The 20,014-nt window shown below is 36.9% G+C and overlaps 1 protein-coding gene across 1 annotated transcript in view; it reads left to right on the forward strand.

Annotated features, from left to right (window-relative positions):
- The first annotated feature begins 980 nt into the window (after window positions 1-980).
- LOC118279288 (lachesin) overlaps window positions 981-20,014 on the forward strand; it is a 158,203-nt gene continuing 139,169 nt past the window's right edge. The window contains exon 1 of the mRNA XM_035598940.2: window positions 981-1,230. The gene's annotated coding sequence lies outside the window, so the exon portion shown is untranslated. The remainder of the gene's footprint in view (window positions 1,231-20,014) is intronic.

Here is a 20,014-nt window from a genome sequence, read left to right on the forward strand (position 1 = left end):
ATTCCTATGCCAATAGATTACAAAATACGATAATGAGACATCGCGTATGGGTAACTAATTAATGTCAAGTAGCACTTGTCTACAAATCGATTGACGGACCAAAGTCTAGTACAGAGCATGTAAAGCTATACTTATCTGTCAAATTGTTTAAAGGATTTTCGACCTTATCATAAGATGGTAGAGGTGAAAATGTTTTGGAGATGTGTAGGGTAGGTTGAAAAGCTGGTGTCTGGTATATGTGAAGTATGAATGAGGTATTGTAGGTACTAATTGTAATTATAGGTTTAGGCGATGTGTTTGTTATTATTTAGACTCATTCATCAGAATTTCTATTGTATTGTACTGGATAATCTCTGAAATGGCTGAACCGATTTTGACGGGAATTTTATTGGCAGGTAGCTGATGTACTAAGCAGAGGAACCTGTGCTACTTTTATTCTAGAAAAAAAATATTATTGAAAAATATCAAAGGCACTATATTCTGTCAGAGGCCATTTATATTCTACGTGGTAGAAGTCATGGTCAATTAATTCTAGATAGTTTAGTAACTAGACTATTAATAGTTAATTCAAAGTCAAATCATTCATTCCAATTAAACCATAAATAGGTGCTTTTGAAATGTCAACAAGTACGTAACAAAACATTATAAACGAGATCGGAATTTGTTTAGCCCAATAACTCCAGTACATTGCTCCCATAACCGCATGCCACCCATAGATTGATGAGACAAAACCCCGCCAATACCATTCACTACACACAACACACTATTTCCCAACCCTCAATTTACCCTAAGGGTAAATGTATCAATATGGTAAAAAAACTTTTTTTTTACACTAAAACTTTACCCCCAAGACCGCTTCTCAAAACATCCGATAGAGGTCGTAGCGACATTACGCACAGTCGTAGATACGCGTCCGTAGCAGCACGACGTAGCACTCGTAGCGGTTCGTAGCGGCTCGTAGCGGTTCGTAGCCCGTAGCACGGACTTCGTTAGTGTTCCTAATTCGAAGAGTGTGACGTGTTGTGTGACAGATGTGGTTTTTTTTTTAAGTGACGCAAAGGCGAGTGTACTTTTTAATGCCAAGTGAGAAAGTTAAGGAAACTTCTACGTGAATATTTCTGAGTGCTCTGTGAATAGAAAGTTTTGATTTTTATTTATTTATATTTTTTTTTTCTTTTGACGAGTTTGTGAATATTCAAGGCATTTCGGTGTCGGATAATGTGTTGAGTGGTAAGTTGGAATTCTTAATTTGATTTTCTTGACGTTCCATTTTTAAATGAAGTTGTTTGAGAGTTTCATCTGAGTGTTCCTCGAATTTTTAGTACTTTTGACAGTTGTACGTAATTTTGACGAGATGGTTTTACGTTGAAATGAGTGAGTGAATATTTTAAACATATTTTTAGATGAAATAAATTATAATTAGTTGGTGTCTTGACTAATACGAGTATTGTGATAGGCTGATATAATCATTTGAGTGTTAATTGGAAAATTAATTATCATTATTAACATAAAAATTTAAATAAAGTAGCCGTAATTTCAACATTAATTAAAGCTGTTTCTTTATGCGGTATAATATTTCAGAATTGTTTATTTTCCAATTTCCTCTGAATTTTTGCCGGAGGCTTTTACGAAAAGGAGATATCTGGTTACATTTTTGATTATTTCTCTCTTAGTCAAATATCTATATTGGTGAAGTAATATTTTTAATTTCATGAGAAATATTAATAGTATTATTTAAGTGTAGTATGCTAGGTATCACTTACCGTCATGCTGTATATTTTAATTAACATTTTTGTATTAAGTTTCGTACCAAAATGATTTTATTTCTGTTAGTACTTGAAGAAAATACCTTTAATTTTTTTAGTTGGTAAATGTTCAATTAATTAACATTTTTACGCACAACATTTTTATCTTAATTACACATTTCTTACTTTTATTTTTAAGCTTCATCTATACAGATTTGAGATTATGTTAAATATCTTGTACACCACTATCATAGAGATTTTTTTAATATTATCGAATACGAACTGAACTATCTTTATCGAACTTACCACCTCTGTTGAAGAATTGTCAAAAATTTAAAATTATTCCCTCGATAAAATTCATCTGGCGCTGGATAATTCAGCCCAGGCCTGAATGTCATCCGTTCTATCTATCTCAAAGACGACAGGCACCCGAATTTATGACATTACACTTTGTCATTTCTAATTACTTATTTGCTCTATAAATAGAGATGATGACGGGGTATGATAATTGAAAACCTATTTAGTCCGTCTGTAAGGTAATGAAACAATATTAGACAAGTATTTTTTTATTATGTCGTATAAAAAACAATAATTCGCTATAAAATTAATATAAGCTTATGAGTGGGAGCTACTACGTCATTTCTGATTACAATTCGTACCTAGAAGTGACGTTACAGGATAGGTATTCCGAATTGATTGATATATCTAGACTAAAGAAACTATCACTATTACACACTATTTAAAATATAAAAATAATCATCTACCTATGTATTCCTCTAGCCAATTCTCTTTAAGAAACCGAACGGTAACTGAAATCATTAATTTATTACCGCCCCTATTCCGACCACTCAAACAAAACCTCTTTGGCACACGACGTTCATCAAAGCAAACTAATCGTTGCGTGAATTACTAATTATGGAGCAGTCATTCTGAGATGAGGCCCACGCCCAACAGTGGGATCATTGTAAGCTCATTATGGCACGTCAAAGGGAATATAATTTAATCACTTGTCTCGCCTTGGGTGAGATGAGAGAGAGTGTCAGACTCTTACTGCCTAAAAACTATTCCTTTCCTACTCCTACTTTTCGAGCCGGAGCCCAGGTAAACGCGCTAGGTAGTACATTAAAATAAAAACAAGTCATCTACTAAAACCCAAGTCTTCTAGCCAATTATTTATTTACCCTAGAAACTGAACGGTAACTGAAATCATAAATTTATTACGTCCCTATTCCGACCACTCAAACAAAACCTCTTTGGCACACGACGTTCATCAAAGCAAACTAATCGTTGCGTGAATTACTAATTATGGAGCAGTCATTCTGAGAGCCGAGCCGAACAGTGGGATCATTGTAAGCTCATTATGTCACGTCAAAGGCCCCACAATTCTGCTAATTTACTTTGATACTCTTATTTATGTTGTTGGAGATTTTCTGGTTGTTCGACGTAAATATCGTTATTACTATTCAATGGTATATATATTTTCTGGTTATATTATTATTTTCACATATGTAATAGAGGTGGCGAGAGATTACTTAACAAAGATTAGGAATTTGCTATAGTATTTTAGCTACGCACTGCCTAGCGGGTTTACCGGAGCTCCGGCTCGAAAAGCAGGAGTAGGAACGGGGTGGTTTTTAGTCAGTAAGAGTCTGATACTTCCTCTCGCCTCATTCAAGGCAGGAGAAGTCATTGGATGATTTTCACAACGAAGCCGACCCGTTCGTGTCGAGGCATGGCTCTTGCACACTTGATACTATAAAAACATAGCTGACTAGTTAAAAAAACCGATCAACAACAGTCACCCTTAATAATTAACATTAAAAGGACCTTACATAACGGTAATAAGAAACATTTTACTTTAACACATAGTTTCCATCCGCTATCATCCTCCAGGCCACATTTTACTCAAAAAGGTCCCGGCAAAGAGTCACGAATGCCATAAATTAGTACTGGAGTAAGACTTATAGTACAACGTTTAAGTAACGGTGTGAACCTAATTTACTCTAATTAGTTCTAAATTAGTACATCTTAGCTGTCTGAGATAATTTAAGAATTCTGCGTGAAATTTTGTTTAAAATAAACCTACTTATTTAAGTTTAATTTTGTTATACCTAATTTTAATGGGTACATTATTTGCCATATTATTTGGCATTAATATATTGTGCCATAGAGGGCATAATTCCAGACTTCGTACTACTACTGAGAAATTTTAGAAAATACGAAATACGCCCAGTAGTACTTTGCCCGACCCGGCATTCGAACCCGAGACCCCTTGTCCGGCAGCCCCACTTGCGACCACTCTACCAACGAAGCAGTCATTTAGTATTTAAACCAAAATTCTGTATACCTATATGAGTACATATATTAAGGCTGATATTTGCTTTAATAAAAGCAACGTCACGCCTTTTATCCCCAAAGGGGTAGGCAGAGGTGCTCATTACGACACGTAATGCCGCTATACAATGTACACTAACTTTCACCATTTGTGTTATAAGTCCCATGTAATAGGGGGTGAGTCTATTGCCATATACTGGACATCATTCTAGACTCCTTGTTACTACTGAGAAATTTTTGAAAACCCGAAAAGTTTGCTTTAATTTTTTTCGAAATTATAATATGTGATGACAAGTTTAGACTGAGACACTTCTGCTTACCTTTTTGAGGCAAAACTCTATTATAAACAGACAGACAATTACAAAACGACGAATGAGTTATTATTTGATCCTTTCTGAGAAGTCGTAAAATGACCGACGAAAAATTTTATATACTTTAAAATGAAACATTTCGGAATAATTATTATACCTAATACCTAAATTTCAGTGTAACTTATCTCATAGAACAAGGTATTATGTTTGGTTACCAGGTTAGATTCTAATCTTTTTTTTGTACCTATCATAATTTAACTTTTAAACTTGAAACATATAAGTGCTGTGCACACCTGTAAGTGACAAGTTCACTCTGTATAATAAGATCTGTTACAATGTTTTAAAAAGAAGAATTTTATTGTGAGTCAATTGAAAAGAAAAGAAGAATTTAAAGTCGGGTTTACTGGGGCTCTGTCTCGAAAAGCAGGAGTAGGGGTGGTTTTTAGTCAGTAAGAGTCGGACACTCTCTCTTGCCTCGCCCAAGATGGGGGAAGATATTTGATGACTTTATCCCCTTAAAAAGAAGGCATCCATGTAATATCAGCATCTACATAGGTAATCTACTAGACTATAACTTAACAAAGCTCCTCTAATATTAATAATTTTAACCATTATGTAAATAACCAGTGTTTTAAGCACAAAAAATCTCATATTGTTGTACAGTTTTTTACCAAAATGTGGTGGTTTTTTCTCCGCTAGCGACACAGATGTCAGCCATTTTATTTTTTTTGCTGTATTTTTGACACAATTGTTGTTACGTGGTCTAGTTTTTGTGCTTTTTGTTTCTCTGATGGATCTGTTGAGATTGTACTTTGGGTTTGGGTACAAAGTACAGTACAGTGTACAGTAAGTACCATTAGTGTGGGTTTGCTTTACATTTAAGGTAGTTGAAATGAGTTCGGCGCTCTGATTGGTTGTTTTATTCGAGCCAGCCAATCGAAGCGCCGAACGCGCTCTAAATTCGATTACTTTAAAACAAACTCAAATTAAGGATACATATAAAATGAAAGTTATTACTTTAGTGTTTAAACAACAGAAATTTGAAATTAGCATGTAACATGTCATAGGTAGGATGAAAGTTACATATTTATTCCTCTAAAGAATAGTATAAAAAAATATTGTTTGTTGAATTTCTTAGTTTTTTCTGCTATTTGTGTTTTTCTTCTATTTCCCCTTTTACATTATTGTGCAATCACTACCCATTCCCAGATAATTAAAAAAAAAACATCCAAAAGTTATATGGAAGAAATCACCATTGTGACCAATATCATTATACGCATACTAGGAACTTAAAATATATGTAACCGAGGCTACTTAAATGTATACAATAAACCATAAATAAATAAAACCGTTGAAAATCAGGTACAAAAGTCTATAAAACAAGTTTTCATAAAACATTTCAGTACTGAAACTATGTAATTAAGCTGTAAAATTATACGGTACGGGTTAATTTATCGATATTTACGGTAAACTGTATCGGTTTTCATCATTTCCCAATATTAACATATTTCCAAGTACCCAAGTAATGAGAAATGCATTTAGATAGGTTTCCATTGAGTATATCGAGTCTACGATTTCAATATAATTATTTTACCTCAAAGAAAGTTCAATGTAATTTATTTCGCAGAACGAGGTCTTACGTTTGATGTTCAGGTCAGAAGACAATTTTATATTACTGCGTTTCGAGAAGTAATTTAAAAGTAAATTAAAAGTACCTTTAACCGACGAGCATGCATGAAAAGACTGATGACTGTTGATGAAGCGAAAGAAGTGTGTAAGAACCGTGGCAATCGGCGTTCCATTGTCTCTGCCTACCCCCATGGGAGACAGGCGTGAGGTTATGTATGTATGTATGTATGCGTTTCGAGATTCTAATGGTGCCTTTTCACTAGAGATGTGCTATGTAGCTATGCTACGAAGATGTAATAGCTAAGCTGTGAAACTATGTTACTGTTTCCACTGATACTAAGCTACGTAGCTGTGCGAGGAAGATGCACAGCTCGAGTATGCGACAGTTATAGTGAAGCCATCCGTAGCACGCATCTTTCCATATAAAAATACAGCTTAGCTGAGTCTATATCCCCCAGTACTAAGCCATGTGTACCAATGAGTATAATTGGCGGAAGCCAAACGCATCCACAGTAACGTAGCATAGCATATCTCTGGTGTAACAATTCGGGATGACGTTACGTTTATGATTAAATAAATAAATAATACATATAAAATATGTTCTATGTTAAACGGATTTAATGTTTCGTGTCATATAAAATATTAGTGTGTACTAAATATCTTTAGGAAAGGGGAGTAAAATTTCAATCACTTTTGACCCAAACAAACAAACAGGACAAGCAAAATAAAATAGGTTAAAAATCATAGTAAAACTGCTTCATTGCTAAGTAGCTAGCGTGACTGAGGTTACTGGCTACGGTAAAGAACGAGGCTCTGCATTCGATTTCCTAGTTATACATGCAAGTATTAATTGGTTTTTGGTTTTGAAACTCGGTTTTGATGGTGTGGTTCGAGTATACTTACATTACATGCAACCACTTTTGTCTAGTTTTATCTTTATTGTGTCTGTCATGTCACAATGGAGTGATTATTTACTCGTGTAATGGCCCTAAAATTATACCTACTTTACAACACACGATATTAATATTTTCACCTAAAGAAAAACACATACACATTCAAAAGTTTTCTACAACATACGAAAATAGTTTGATTTCAATTCATAAGGTGTTGATTATAAGGGTACATATGACAAGTGAGAGATGATAGAAGATCGCACATAGATGATCGATGAACAAATCAACGGATGACGTCATAAATACTATATCACCCATGTTTACATGCGAATAAAAATGCATAGAAAATCCCAACGAGCAATTATTGGGCAGACATCGCCTGGTCGGAGGATTCTCCTTTTCTCAGGGAACTTTACTCTCCGTTTCTTAAAAACGTATGAATTTTGGATTTGATCTAAAAGACTTTTTTGAGGTAAAAATCATCCGGGAGTTTCAAACTCTTAGTGATTCAAAAATCACCTCGTTCCTACTCCTACTTTATGATCTGGAGCCGCGGTAAACCCGCTAGGTAGTCCACAGCTCTGCAGGCATCAGCCCTACAGTGTCCCATCTGTGGTGGTCTGATAGCTCTTTGAGGCACGCGTTGAAAATAAATTCTTCTAAAAGAACATAAATATGCATAAAAAGAACTATCAATCCAGTTTTATGCCTACTACATCAAGATCAAACCAAAAGTAACGAGTCTCTTTATAAATAAATAAATAAATACCTTTTTCCACAAAACATCTAGAAATACGGATGGCCGCCTTGAATTTTTACTTTTACCCCGAAATAAAAGTAATAGTAACTTTTACGATTACTCATTCAGCTTAAAGGTAATCAACTTGAGTGTAATTTACTCAACCATCTGAATTTTGATAGTCTTTGGTGTTTTTTATTTACTTTTTAAAATAGGACTTAGCTGCGGTGTAACGTAAAGTTGTCTTTGTGTACGTTGTGATAAAGTTTTATTTCGTTTGCCTAAATGAAACGTCAGAGATGAGATAGTAATTTGAGATTGTGTTTTTTTTGTTTTGTCGTCAGGTTAAGGATTTTGAACTTTGTGCTGTCGTTGTTTTAAGGGCTGTTATTCTTTGTTCTGTATTTTTGGCGGTTGATTCGGAGAACTTATACCTTACAACTTATAATGTTTACTAGCTTTTAGAATTTCATCACTAACTGCAAATTGTATAAACACAAAAAATATTCTATACATACATACATAACCTCAAGCTTGTCTCCCATGGGGGTAGGCAGAGACCAGGTAACTGGAGGCCCAATTATGCCATTCCCAATCTTCCCAATTCCCAACAACCCTTAAATTTCTAATCCCCAAAAAGCCGGTAACGAACTTGTAACGCCTCTGGTGTTTCAAGTGTCCATGGGCGGCGGCGATTGCTTACCATTAGGTGATACGTCCATAAAAAATATGTAGAAAAAATATGTACCCATATATGAGTACATAATTTTTTTGCTCTACATTCAGAACCAACAATTCAAGCATGAACGGAATGTGGTCGGTGGGTGATTTCCATTGAAAAATGCAATGCAGTCGACTGTACAAACGCATTTTGTGGTGTTATTCAGGTCATTACGTTTTTCGTATTCAAAACTTACCCCTTTTGTATTGGCAATAAGGTTGAAATTATAAAGCTTTTTTTTTCTTCTAAAATTGGATGGTGGCTTCCAAAAAGCTAATTATAAGGGTACTTTTTCAGCAAAGATGTGCCATTCAGTGTCTTCTCCGCCTTTGGCGAGGCGAGAGGCAGTGTCATACTCTTACCGACTAAAAACCACCCTGTTCCTACTCCTGCTTTTCGAGCCGGAGCCCCTGTAAACCCGCTAGGTAGTCCGCAGCCCCGGAAATCGCAAAGCTGGGAATTCTTTGTTATGAATTTAGTACTGTCTATTTATTTTCATAAGAAAAGTTATTCGAGCTTCACTCAACACAGCAATAGCACACCTATCGTAAGACATACCGAATTAACTAAAAATAACGGTTTCCTTACATAAATATACTGAGAAAAGCTCTACTAGTTTCGAGTCACCTACGGGTAGTGCAAAGAATACCTATTTAGCAATTTTTTTTATCAAAATTCACACTAACGACACGGAATCGTGATTAAAACGCGATCAATCCTCAGTAAAAAGCTTAGGACATACTGAAAGTAAATGGGCGTACCCCTACCTAGTTCCTTTCCATTAGTTTTAGTTATTAGTATTCAAAATATAGCCTAGAACTTTAGATTTACTTTTGATAAATAAAAATGTGCTGAATTCAGATCACTCAGATAAAGGGGTAGGCATAGGTGCACATTACGGCACGTAATGCCGCTATACAATGTACACCCACTTTTCGCCATTAATGTTATGTTATAAGTCCTATACAATAAGGGGTGAGCCTTTGTCATATACCGAACACATTTCCAGATGCCGTGTTACTACAGAGAAATTTTCGAAAATACGAAAAATGCCCAGTAAATACTTTGTCCAACCCGGGAATCGAAACCGATACCACTTGTATGGAAATCGCACTTGCGACCACTCGACCAACGAGGCAGAATTCAGATTACTCATAAAAATACTTAAAGAAGTATTTTTAATGAACGAAAGCGTTCCTTCATCTCGTTTTGCAGAATCAAAAGAGATGTGTAAGTAAGCTGTAAAGAGAATTTAATATAACGGGTCATACAATACGAATTTAATTCCTCGATTGGTGTCCGTAAAATGCACCTGACCTACCTTCAGTGTAAATTAAACTTTATTTCGCCGCTTGTCATGTCTCGCCACATATTTTTCGTCATTCATAATTTTTATTACAATACTGTTCAAAAGATATAATGAACGTGCCACGTGTTGGTATAATTTATTTTAATATGTACTTACCTTTAGAGAATAAATGATGTGACCTCATTTTGTCCCAAACACATTTTTTTATGGAATAAACCAGTAAACGAGCAGACGGATCACCTGATGGTAAGCATTCGCCACCACCCTTGACACCAGAGGCGATACAAGTGCGTCACCGGCCTTTCGGGGGTTAGGAATTTAAGGGTTGTTGGGAAATTGGTAATTGGGCCTCCGGTAACCTCAATCACACAACGAAACACAAGCGTTGTTTCACGTCGGTTTTCTATGAGGCCGTGGTATTATTCCGGTCGAGGCCGGGGCCTATTCGTGCCGAATCATGGCTCTTCCAGACTTTGTACTATATTTATTCTTCATTGAAAACCTTTATTAGGTTACTCCTCTACTACAATAAAATGTCGTTCATAAAAACAAAAGAGGTGAGAGTGTTTAAATTAAAACTACAGGCTGGTTGGAGGCCAATAAATAGTAGCGAATAAAAAAAAGAACTGTCAAATCTCGTGGCGGCCATGTTTCGGTTTTCCCGCGCTGTCAATCGACACCTCGGTGTCACTTTGTTCAATCGATAGCTGTCAATAGTTTTTCAAATAGTTTGGGTGACGATGGCAGGCCATTAAATAAGTGCTTTGGCTATTGTTGATAGTTTATTTACCTTCTCACGTTACTGGGTGTTTGTTATTTTGTGATGTGAGGGAAAATAATAATGTAGTTATGCTACGAATATGTAATAGGTAAGCTGTGAAACTATCCGTGAGCTACGCTGCCTAGCGGGTATCCCAAGTTATGCTCCGTTCTGCAAAGCAGGGTGCGAACGGGGTAAAGTAGTTGTGCGAGGAAGAAGTCTGACAGCTCAAGTAAACGCCTGTACTCAAGTAGGGAAAACATTGGACACATCTATAGCTCTTATAAAAACATAGTTGTGAAGCTTTGTGACCGTTGCCACTCAGTACTAAGCTATGTGTACAATGTATATGATTGGCGGAAACCAAACGCATCCACAGCAACGTAGCATAACACATCTGTGGTGGAAAAACACCCGCAAAAGGTCCATAGTCCAGTAGTGGCATGTGGCTGTCGATGTAAATAAAATGTTAAAATATCTCACTTAGATTTTTGTTAAGTTGACAAAACTTCACACACACACACATCATTGATAGTTTAAGTTCTTCAAAAAGTCCGCTTTAATATAAACAGTTTAACTTAGATATTACGTCCTTAAACAACAATTAAAACAGCGCCCTCTGTCAGCTACAAATCAAAACTAGAATCTCATAAAGCGATCGTAATATAATTATCATTAGTGTCGAGTCGACCTTTGTCCTAATTACACGGAGTGCAATGTTCCCGTTACAAACCGGTTGGCGAGTTGGATTTAATTATTTATTCCTTTTCCATCTTCAAGGAAGGCTGGAATTAAAACTGAATGGCTTGGCTTGGTCCAGAGTTGGAGATATTGAGTTGTGTTTCTAGGTTGCGTAAAATGTTATTTAGATTTTTAGGTTTCGTAAAGTTTGTTTTGTTTGGATGTTTGTTTGTCAATCACGGTGAATGGATTTTGTTTAATATTGGTTTAGAGACAGGGTATGAGCTATATTAGACACGTATTTTTATTTTCTTACGGAAACAAGTACTTTCGAAGATAATATCTTAGACACGTATTTATAGATATATCGATTTGAAATAACCCGTAACGTCACTTCTAGGTACATTTTACACGTAAATAAATTACGTATTTGCCCACACTCCTAAACTTTGAATCGTTTAATCTAAGTATTATTATCTTATATGACAAAATAAAAAAATACGTGTCTAATATTTTTTCATTATTTATATGACAGACTAAATATATTTTTAATTTCCGTATCCCAACATCATTCCTATTACAGTACTACGAGATATGCTAAAACCACTTAACCAGAAACAGCAACTTAACAAATAATTTCTCGAAACCTGAAGTTAATGAAACACCCATATAGTAGAAACTTAATAAACACCTTATCATACAGAGGCTATAGCACTGTTGGTCCCCAAAAGCCAACAATAGCGTGGTGATATATGACAACCCACAATTTGGCCGCTATCCAATAGGTTACATGTTAAGGTATGGGTTTATTGAAAGCGGTAGCGGGTAATGTGATGATATTGTTGAATATCGCGATTTTAATGTCTTGTTGGTGGTATGGTTGCAAGTGTGACTGCGGAACAAGGGGTTTCGTTTTCATTTTTTATGGTATAAGCCGGTAAACGATCAGACGGATCACCTGATGGTAAGCAAACACTGCCACTTATAGACACCTGAAACTCCAAAGGTGTTACAAGTGCGTTGCCGGCCTTTTAAGGGTTAGGAATTTAAGTGTTGTTGGGGAATCGGGGATTGGCATGGGGGTAATTAGGCCTCCTAATTTCCTGTTGGATCACGTGTTTATTGTTTGAAAAGCACGAAGTTTGAAATCATGGTGTAAGTCTTATTACCTACAGCAAATACAATATTACTGGTCTAAAGAGACTGTTATCTATAATATAAAAATAAGTCGGGTTTTCCTTCCTGACGCTATAACTCCAGAACGCACGAACCGATTTCCACGGTTTTGCATTCGTTGGAAAGGTCTCGAGCTCCGTGAGGTTTATAGCTAAGAAAATTCAGGAAAAATTCAAGAGAAAAGCAGGAAATCAGGGAAAATCATTAGTGGCGAAACGGAGTTCGCCGGGTTTGCTAGTTTTGTATAATTATGAGAACCTCTTAGGAGATCGAAATGCATTATGTAGATATGTACCAATCTGTTTGTCAGGTTTTTAGTACCGTTCTATTTTTTTCATTAGATAAATAAATGTTTTAAAAATGTCTCTGTAGTTAAAGCCCAAAATAAATAAATTCTTTATACTTCAAAACCGCTACTACTAGAACCACACCCGAACCCGACCCATCGCATAAGGAGGTCCGCAAACTTTTTATAATGTAGATCAATTTGCTCGCCCCTACAATATATCCGAGAAAGCAATTAAAGTTGCTAGTTTTTGTATATATGTATAGTCGTGTGGGACGAGCCTATAATGGGATGTTACTACATAGTTTAGGGCCAATGACCTTGGCTGAAATAATGACGTCATCGCTAAACAATTTTCTTGGGACAATCTTCTATGGATAGGGCGGTAAACGAGCAGACGGATCACTTAATGTTAAGTTATAGGGATGATGATGGGGTATGAAAATTAAAAATCTTATTTTGTTCGTCAGTTAGGTTATGAAAAAATATTAGGCACGTATTTTTTTATTTTGTCATATAAGATAACACAATACATAGATCGAACGAATCAAAGTTTAGGAGTGGGAGCAAATAAAATGTACCTAGAAGTGACATCACGCGATATTTCAAATCGATATATCTTCGAAAGTTTTTGTTTCCGTATGAAAATAAAAAATACGTGTCTAATATTTTAAAATAATCTACGGACATTAAAATAAAAATTTGTCATCTTCACTATTGGCACCTTCATGAACACACACCTTGGCACAAGCCTTTGGGGATTAGGGATTTGGGGATGGAGATTGGAAGAATGAATCGCTCGCTAATCTTACTCACACGGCGAAACTCAACGCAAGCTTTGTATCACGCCAGTTTTTTACGAGGCCATGGTACAACTCCGGTCGAGCCGGTCCATTTGTGCCGAAGCATAGCTCTCTAATACACATACGTTACGTAGCTTTCAGCCAATGACCTTGGGGAGAAAATGACGTCATCGGTGGTCAATTTTCTTCATCTAAGCGATTGTTAGGTAGTCCTTTTGTTTTCGTGAATGCTTACTGATTTGGTCTTATTTTCTTTATATTAATTCTTGCTTGTTGGTCGGAGATAAAGGTTTTATGTAGCACATTATGATTTTGGAAGTTTTTTTATTAGTCACTGGCTTTTGCTCACTATTATGTAGGAAGTCCCAGAAATCTCTATCTTACTAGATCCATTTCATTTACTTACTAAGTCTATTGATAGTATTAAAGTTAAATAAATTTAACAGACGTGCTATTACCCGGAGCTGCGGACTACCTAGTGGGTTTATCGGGGCTCCGGCTCGAAAAGCAGGAGTAGGAACGAGGTGGTTTTTAGTCAGTAAGAATCTGACACTCCCTCTCGCTTCGCCCAAGGCGGGAGAAGGCTTTGGATGATTTTCCTGCCTTAAAAAAACATGCTATTACGACTTCAAAAAAATAATCATCTGGAATTTCTGATATTGAGCAACGAAGGCCTGTATGAACAATCTTTTCTTATCCAACCCTTTTTATCTTCAGATCTAGTACCTCAACAAATGCGTAACCAATTCCCATACCTCCCATTTTCCCTTCAGCCCACTAAGAGACGAAACATTATAACAGTATTTCAAACCAAAACTTATAAGTTATACGCAAATAGTTAGTAGTTAGGTCTTATAGGGTTTCTAGTGTTCCCTTAAGACTATCCATCACAAAAGACTAGTTCTATTCTACGGCTTTTCATACTTAATGTGCGCAGTCATTATCTATCGTTCGATATTGTTATAAGCTCTCCCATATCGAAGGAATTTGGTTTCAAAGGAAATTCATCCATATTCTTTGATGTTCGGACAAAGAGTCTTAGAGAATGGAGCTTTGTGCATATCTGATGTATTTTCACTGGGATAGTGTGAGTGTAATGTTATGTTTTTTAATCTTTGAAGGGGTAGACAGTTACATCATATAGGCGTGACGTTACGTCAGGCCTTTTATCCCCGAAGGGGTAGGCAGAGGTGCACATTTTTTTATGGAATAGAGGGCAAACGGTTATTCGGGTCACCTGATGGTAAGCGATCAGCGCTGCCTATTGACACTCACAACACCAGTAGTAGGTGCTTTGGTGGCCTTTTAAAAAGGAAAACGCTCGTTTCTTGAAGTTTTGAAGGTCTAATCGGTTCGGGAATACCGCGGACGACAGCTCATTCCACAGTTTTGCTGTGCACATTATATCACGTAATACGATGTACACCCTCTTTCTACCATTTGTGTTATAAGTCCCATATATTAGGAGGTGAGCCTATTGCCATATCCTAGATACAATTTCACACTTCGTGCTCCTGGGAAATTTGAAAAAAAAACCGAAAAAAAAGTCCAGCTGTACATTGTCCTACCCGGGAATCGAACCCGAGATCCCTTGTCGCACTTGCGACCACTCGACCAGCGAGGCAGTTCCAGAGATCAATTCTGGATATATGTACCTACATTAATGCATTTTAGATTGCTGCACTACCGGGTTTTACATTTGGAATGAGCCCCTCTGCCTACCCCTTTTTGAAAAAATGCGTGACGTTGCGTTTGCGTTGCGTTGATCTCTCGAAATGTATGGAGCTTATAAAAAGAGCTTAGGCTTATATAAAATCAAGCCTTATCATGTTATACCTTAGTGTGGTTAGTAGAGTAACATTTTATTACACACACATACTATAAAATTCCCAGTCGTACCTACGACCTTCTCACTATTTCAACCAGATTTATCTTACTTAATTACATCAGTTGACAAAAACACTCGTTTACAACTGTTCTGTCCTCACAAAAATTAGCTAGAAACACTAAAAGGAAGACAAAATTTATTAGGCTATGTCGTGTTGACCTCGGCCCACTTGGGATAACGCCAGGAAAAGAAGTAAATGTGAGAAAAAAGGATAATAAAATAAAAACTAAAACTAAACAACGTCACGCCTTTTATCCCCGAAGGGGTAGGCAGAGGTGCACATTACGGCGTGTAATGCCGCTGTACAATGTACACCTACTTTTCACCATTTATGTTATAAGTCCCATGTAATAGGGGGTGAGCCTATTGCCAAATACCGGACACAATTTCAGACTCCGTGCTACTACTGAGAAATTTTCGAAAAACCGAAAAAACCCAGTAATACTTTGCCCGACACGGGAATCGAACCCGAGACCCCTTGCCCGGCAGTCGCAATTGCGACCACTCGACCAACGAGGCAGTCACAAAAAAGGATAATATTAAAGTAATAAAAGTACTAGCGAAAGCTAGTGTATCGTAAACATTTTCTATGGACAGTAAAATGCCATAAAGTTCACTGAAAACGAATCGCAACTATAAAATGTTGGGCTGCGTCTACACTAAACGAGCCGAGCACGAGCCGAACAAAATTCGTCTAGTGTGGACCAACTTAGGGCCGGCGTCCACTGCCGGCACGGCACGGCATGGCAAGGATTTTAATACAAATTAAGTTATTTTAAACCTTATTTCAATGAATTTAGAATTTATGTTACTTTATTTTGATACCACGATGCCGCAGCATGCCGCGGGATGCCACAGCACGCCGCGGGATGCCGTGCCGTGCCGGCAGTGGGGACCAACTTTACAAGCCTCGAACGAGCGTGCTGCGAGCATTATTTCGTTCGTGCTCGGCTGCGTTCCGCCTGTTGTCGGTTTTTGACGAATACAAAGGGATTTGCTGCACGTTCGCGCAAAGGGATGTGCGTTGGTTCGTTGTACGTCCACAGGGGGAAAATCGTCCAATGACTTCTCCCATCTTGGGCGAGGCGAGAGAGAGTGTCAGACTCTTACTGACTAAAGACGTTCCTTCTCCTGCTTTTCAAGCCGGGGTCCCGCTAAACCCGCTAGGTAGTCTGCAGCTCCGGATCAGGGCAGACGCACCTTTAGGAGCGAATCACACTCTACGTCAGTTTTCAAAGTGTGATTCGCGATTGGGCGGGAGCTATGTGAGTTTTGTGTTGCTCTTGTTGGGCAGTGGTTGGTGTGAATGTTCAATATGAATATTTTTTATTTGTTTTTTTTTTTTATGGAGTCTGGTATGTAAATATTAGTTTTATGAATTCACGATATGGATGAAAAGGCGGTTGTAAAGTCAGAAGGCTGGACTAATTCCGAGAATTTGGTATAATTGTGGCAATATAATTAATTTAAATAAAAATTTGGTTTTGTAAAAATTAAGGAAACCATGTATTTAATAATTTAATTTCGTATTACACTTATAACTTTTTACAGGAGTTGCAGCTGTAAAGGAGGTAGTGGCGGGCTTGTCCCATAAAAAAATGTCATAAGGTTTTCCAAAAAAAAAGTTTTGGATTTGTGACAAAACAAAATGTTCAACATTTTACAATTCCATACATTTCAAAAGCAACTTATATTGTACATACCACCACCATTGAAAATAATAGTACTATTTTATACTTAAGATTTTTTGCCAACTATTATACTTTTTATGGTGGCTTCAACAAAAACACTCATTCTGTACTCAGCCTAAGACCAAACCTTCCTAGTTGAAGGGTCCTTTGTGTTCAAATGTTCAATGTATTTATTGATTCCTTGTATAGAGAAGTAAAATATTTATGTTGTTTACATGTTACGAAGGGATTTTACGAATGTCGAACAAAGGAACAAAATTCATGAGCCCTTTTCCTTTTTTTGTCTAGAAAACTACTTATAGTTGTTTTGAGGAAGTGATTGAATATTTAAGTGTATTTTCAGAAATTTTGGGGTTAATTAAAATTTTGCACTAATTTGAAGGCGTCATAAATAGAGTAAAATTGTGGTTTTTTATGGTATAAGCCGGGAAAGGAGTAGACAGACGGATCACTTGATGGTAAGCAATCGTCGCCACCCATGGACACCCGAAACACCAGAAGCGTTACAAGTGCGTTGCCGGCCTTTTAGGGGTTAGGAATTTAAGGGTTTTTGGGGAATCGGGGATTGAGTAAATGAGCCTCCGGTAACCTCACTCACACAAAGAAAATATAGAATAAGTTTAATATCACTGTTACTTAAAAAGATTTTCCATTTTACAAAATTACTTAAAAATACTGTTAAAAGTTAAATATCCGACCAAAAAACAATTTTCGACAAACTGTGACGAACTCAACGAACTATGACAAACTCGACGAACGAACTCTGACGAACCTATTATAACAGTGACTGCACTACATTAATCAAGTTAAAACTTTACACAGAACTAAAGGAAGTCTTGTCAATATTGTAAGTTTAGTTCGACAGCGCTACAGCGCAGCGCTTTACCGCGCTGAAGCGGCTGTGAATTTTCAAGTACTTTTGCAAGCCGCAAATCTTCGAGATAGTTCTCTTAAGATGACGTTATGGCTGTGTTATGATAAAGTTTGAGAGAATCACGTTTTATGACTGAAAGATAAATTGTTGAGGTTTGGAAACAGATATTAACTGGTTGAATGTTATTTTTACCAGTGGTTCTTAATCTTTATTTATTTATGAAATTGTACCTAAATTGTATCAATACAGAGTTTTTCCAATGCGGTTAGGGCCTTAATACGCAATTCTTTATGCAAATTCTAAAACAAAAATAATATTAATAGAATTCCTAATCTTTCTTTTTAAGGTGGGAAAATCAACCAATCTCTTCTCCCACCTTGGGTGAAGGAAAAGGAGTTGCAGATTCTTACTGACTCAAAATCACATTCCTAGTCCTACTTTTCGAGCCGGAACTTCGGTAGCCCGCTGGGTAGTCTGCAGCTCGGGCGCCGTCCACAGACCTGCGACATGAACTTTTTGCCTATAAAAAGCCCTAAGAATCAGAAGGTTTAAATGGCTTTGATGTTAAAATGGGGCCAACACACATCACAAATTCAACTAGTTTTGCTAATACACTTAGATACTGTAGTCAATTAAATATGTTGCCTTTTTGCGCTATGTAAATCAAGTCTTTTAGTAACCCTCTTACCTATTTTTCTCAAACAGATGTTTTGAGTCACATAAAATTAATTTTACTAAAAGTTTTTATACAAACATATGTATGAGTATGTGTTAAGCAGAAATTCTTAGAATACTTTTATTCGGTAAGGTAATGTATGTTATGTGTCAACGGCTTTTTATTTATATTATGCGTGACCTTTTCATCAAAAAAATGTCACACACAATAGAAATAGCATCTAAAAATAAAATAAAATGGCTACCTGAAAATACTAACGAAAAATTCACCACAAAGGTAAATACGATGGGTCAAAGTTTTTGGTAAATCGTTTTCGTCCAATATCGGTATCAACTGGATATTGGCGGCCGGAGGCGGTTTGAGCCGGTTTTAGCTGGTTATAACCAACATCGTTTGGCCAACCAAAATGTTTGGTATTGCTTCGAATAGAGCCTAAACGTTATTCCGGGGCCGATTATTAGGAAATAAGACCTTATTACAGGATCTTTTTAGGTCTATTTTCCTGGAATTTTTGCTTGTTGTTGCGGTTGCGGTTAGGAAGGCTTGAATTGAGCCATGTTTTTCTGATTATAAAGAGATTTCCTGGTTTTCTACCTCATCGGTCGAGTCAACAATACCTTGGTACTATATGAAGCTTTAGTTCGATGCATGAGAAAACGTATTTAATTTTTTATTCTGGAACGTAAACTGGTGTTATTCTGGTATTTTTTTTATGGAACATGTCGTAATCGAGCAGACGTATTATTTGATAGAAAGTAATCTTCGCCGCCCATGGACACTTGAAACACCAGAGGCGTTACAAGTTCGTTGCCGGCCTTTTGGAGGTTAGGAATTTAAGGGTTGTTGGGGAATCGGAAATTTTGAAGTTTGGAAAGAGACGAAACACAACGCAAGCGTTGTTTCACGTCGGCTTTCAGTAAGGCCGTGGTATCACTCCGGTCGAGCCGGCCCATTCGTGCCGAAGCATGTTTCTCCCACACTTAAATTTGACTTTGACTAGTTTTTTTTACCAAATAGCAACAATGTCCTCTTAAAATAAATACACGGAAGGAAACCCATACAAAATCCACTTATGGAGCATTGTCGGTGAAATTTGTGGACATCAGCTCGTTAGTAGAACCCTATTAGGTTTACATTGTTAGAAGTCTCGACCAGAGGGCAAGGGTACGGTGAAAGGTGACAATGTGATATTTTTGTCTCGAACGGTCTGTTTCTATTTTGTAGTGATTTTCTTTATATGTGTTCAGTAGAGGTGGATCTTCAGCTTTATTGCTTTGTTTTATAGTTGAAAATGTATTGGAGTGTTTTGTCAATTAGGGGTAGCTTGATGTGCAGGTGCCAGTAACTTTGTCATCAATGGCGTTTATCAGTCTACTGCCTGGACTAATGGCTCTTGTCTGCATGGGTCGGTCTACCTAGCAGGTTACTGGGGCTCCGGCTCGAAAAGCAGGAGTAGAAACGAGGTGGGTTTTTACTCAGTAAGAGTCTTATACTCCCT

Source organism: Spodoptera frugiperda, chromosome 14, assembly GCF_023101765.2.
Source record: "Spodoptera frugiperda isolate SF20-4 chromosome 14, AGI-APGP_CSIRO_Sfru_2.0, whole genome shotgun sequence".
Classification (NCBI taxonomy): Eukaryota; Metazoa; Arthropoda; class Insecta; order Lepidoptera; family Noctuidae; genus Spodoptera; species Spodoptera frugiperda.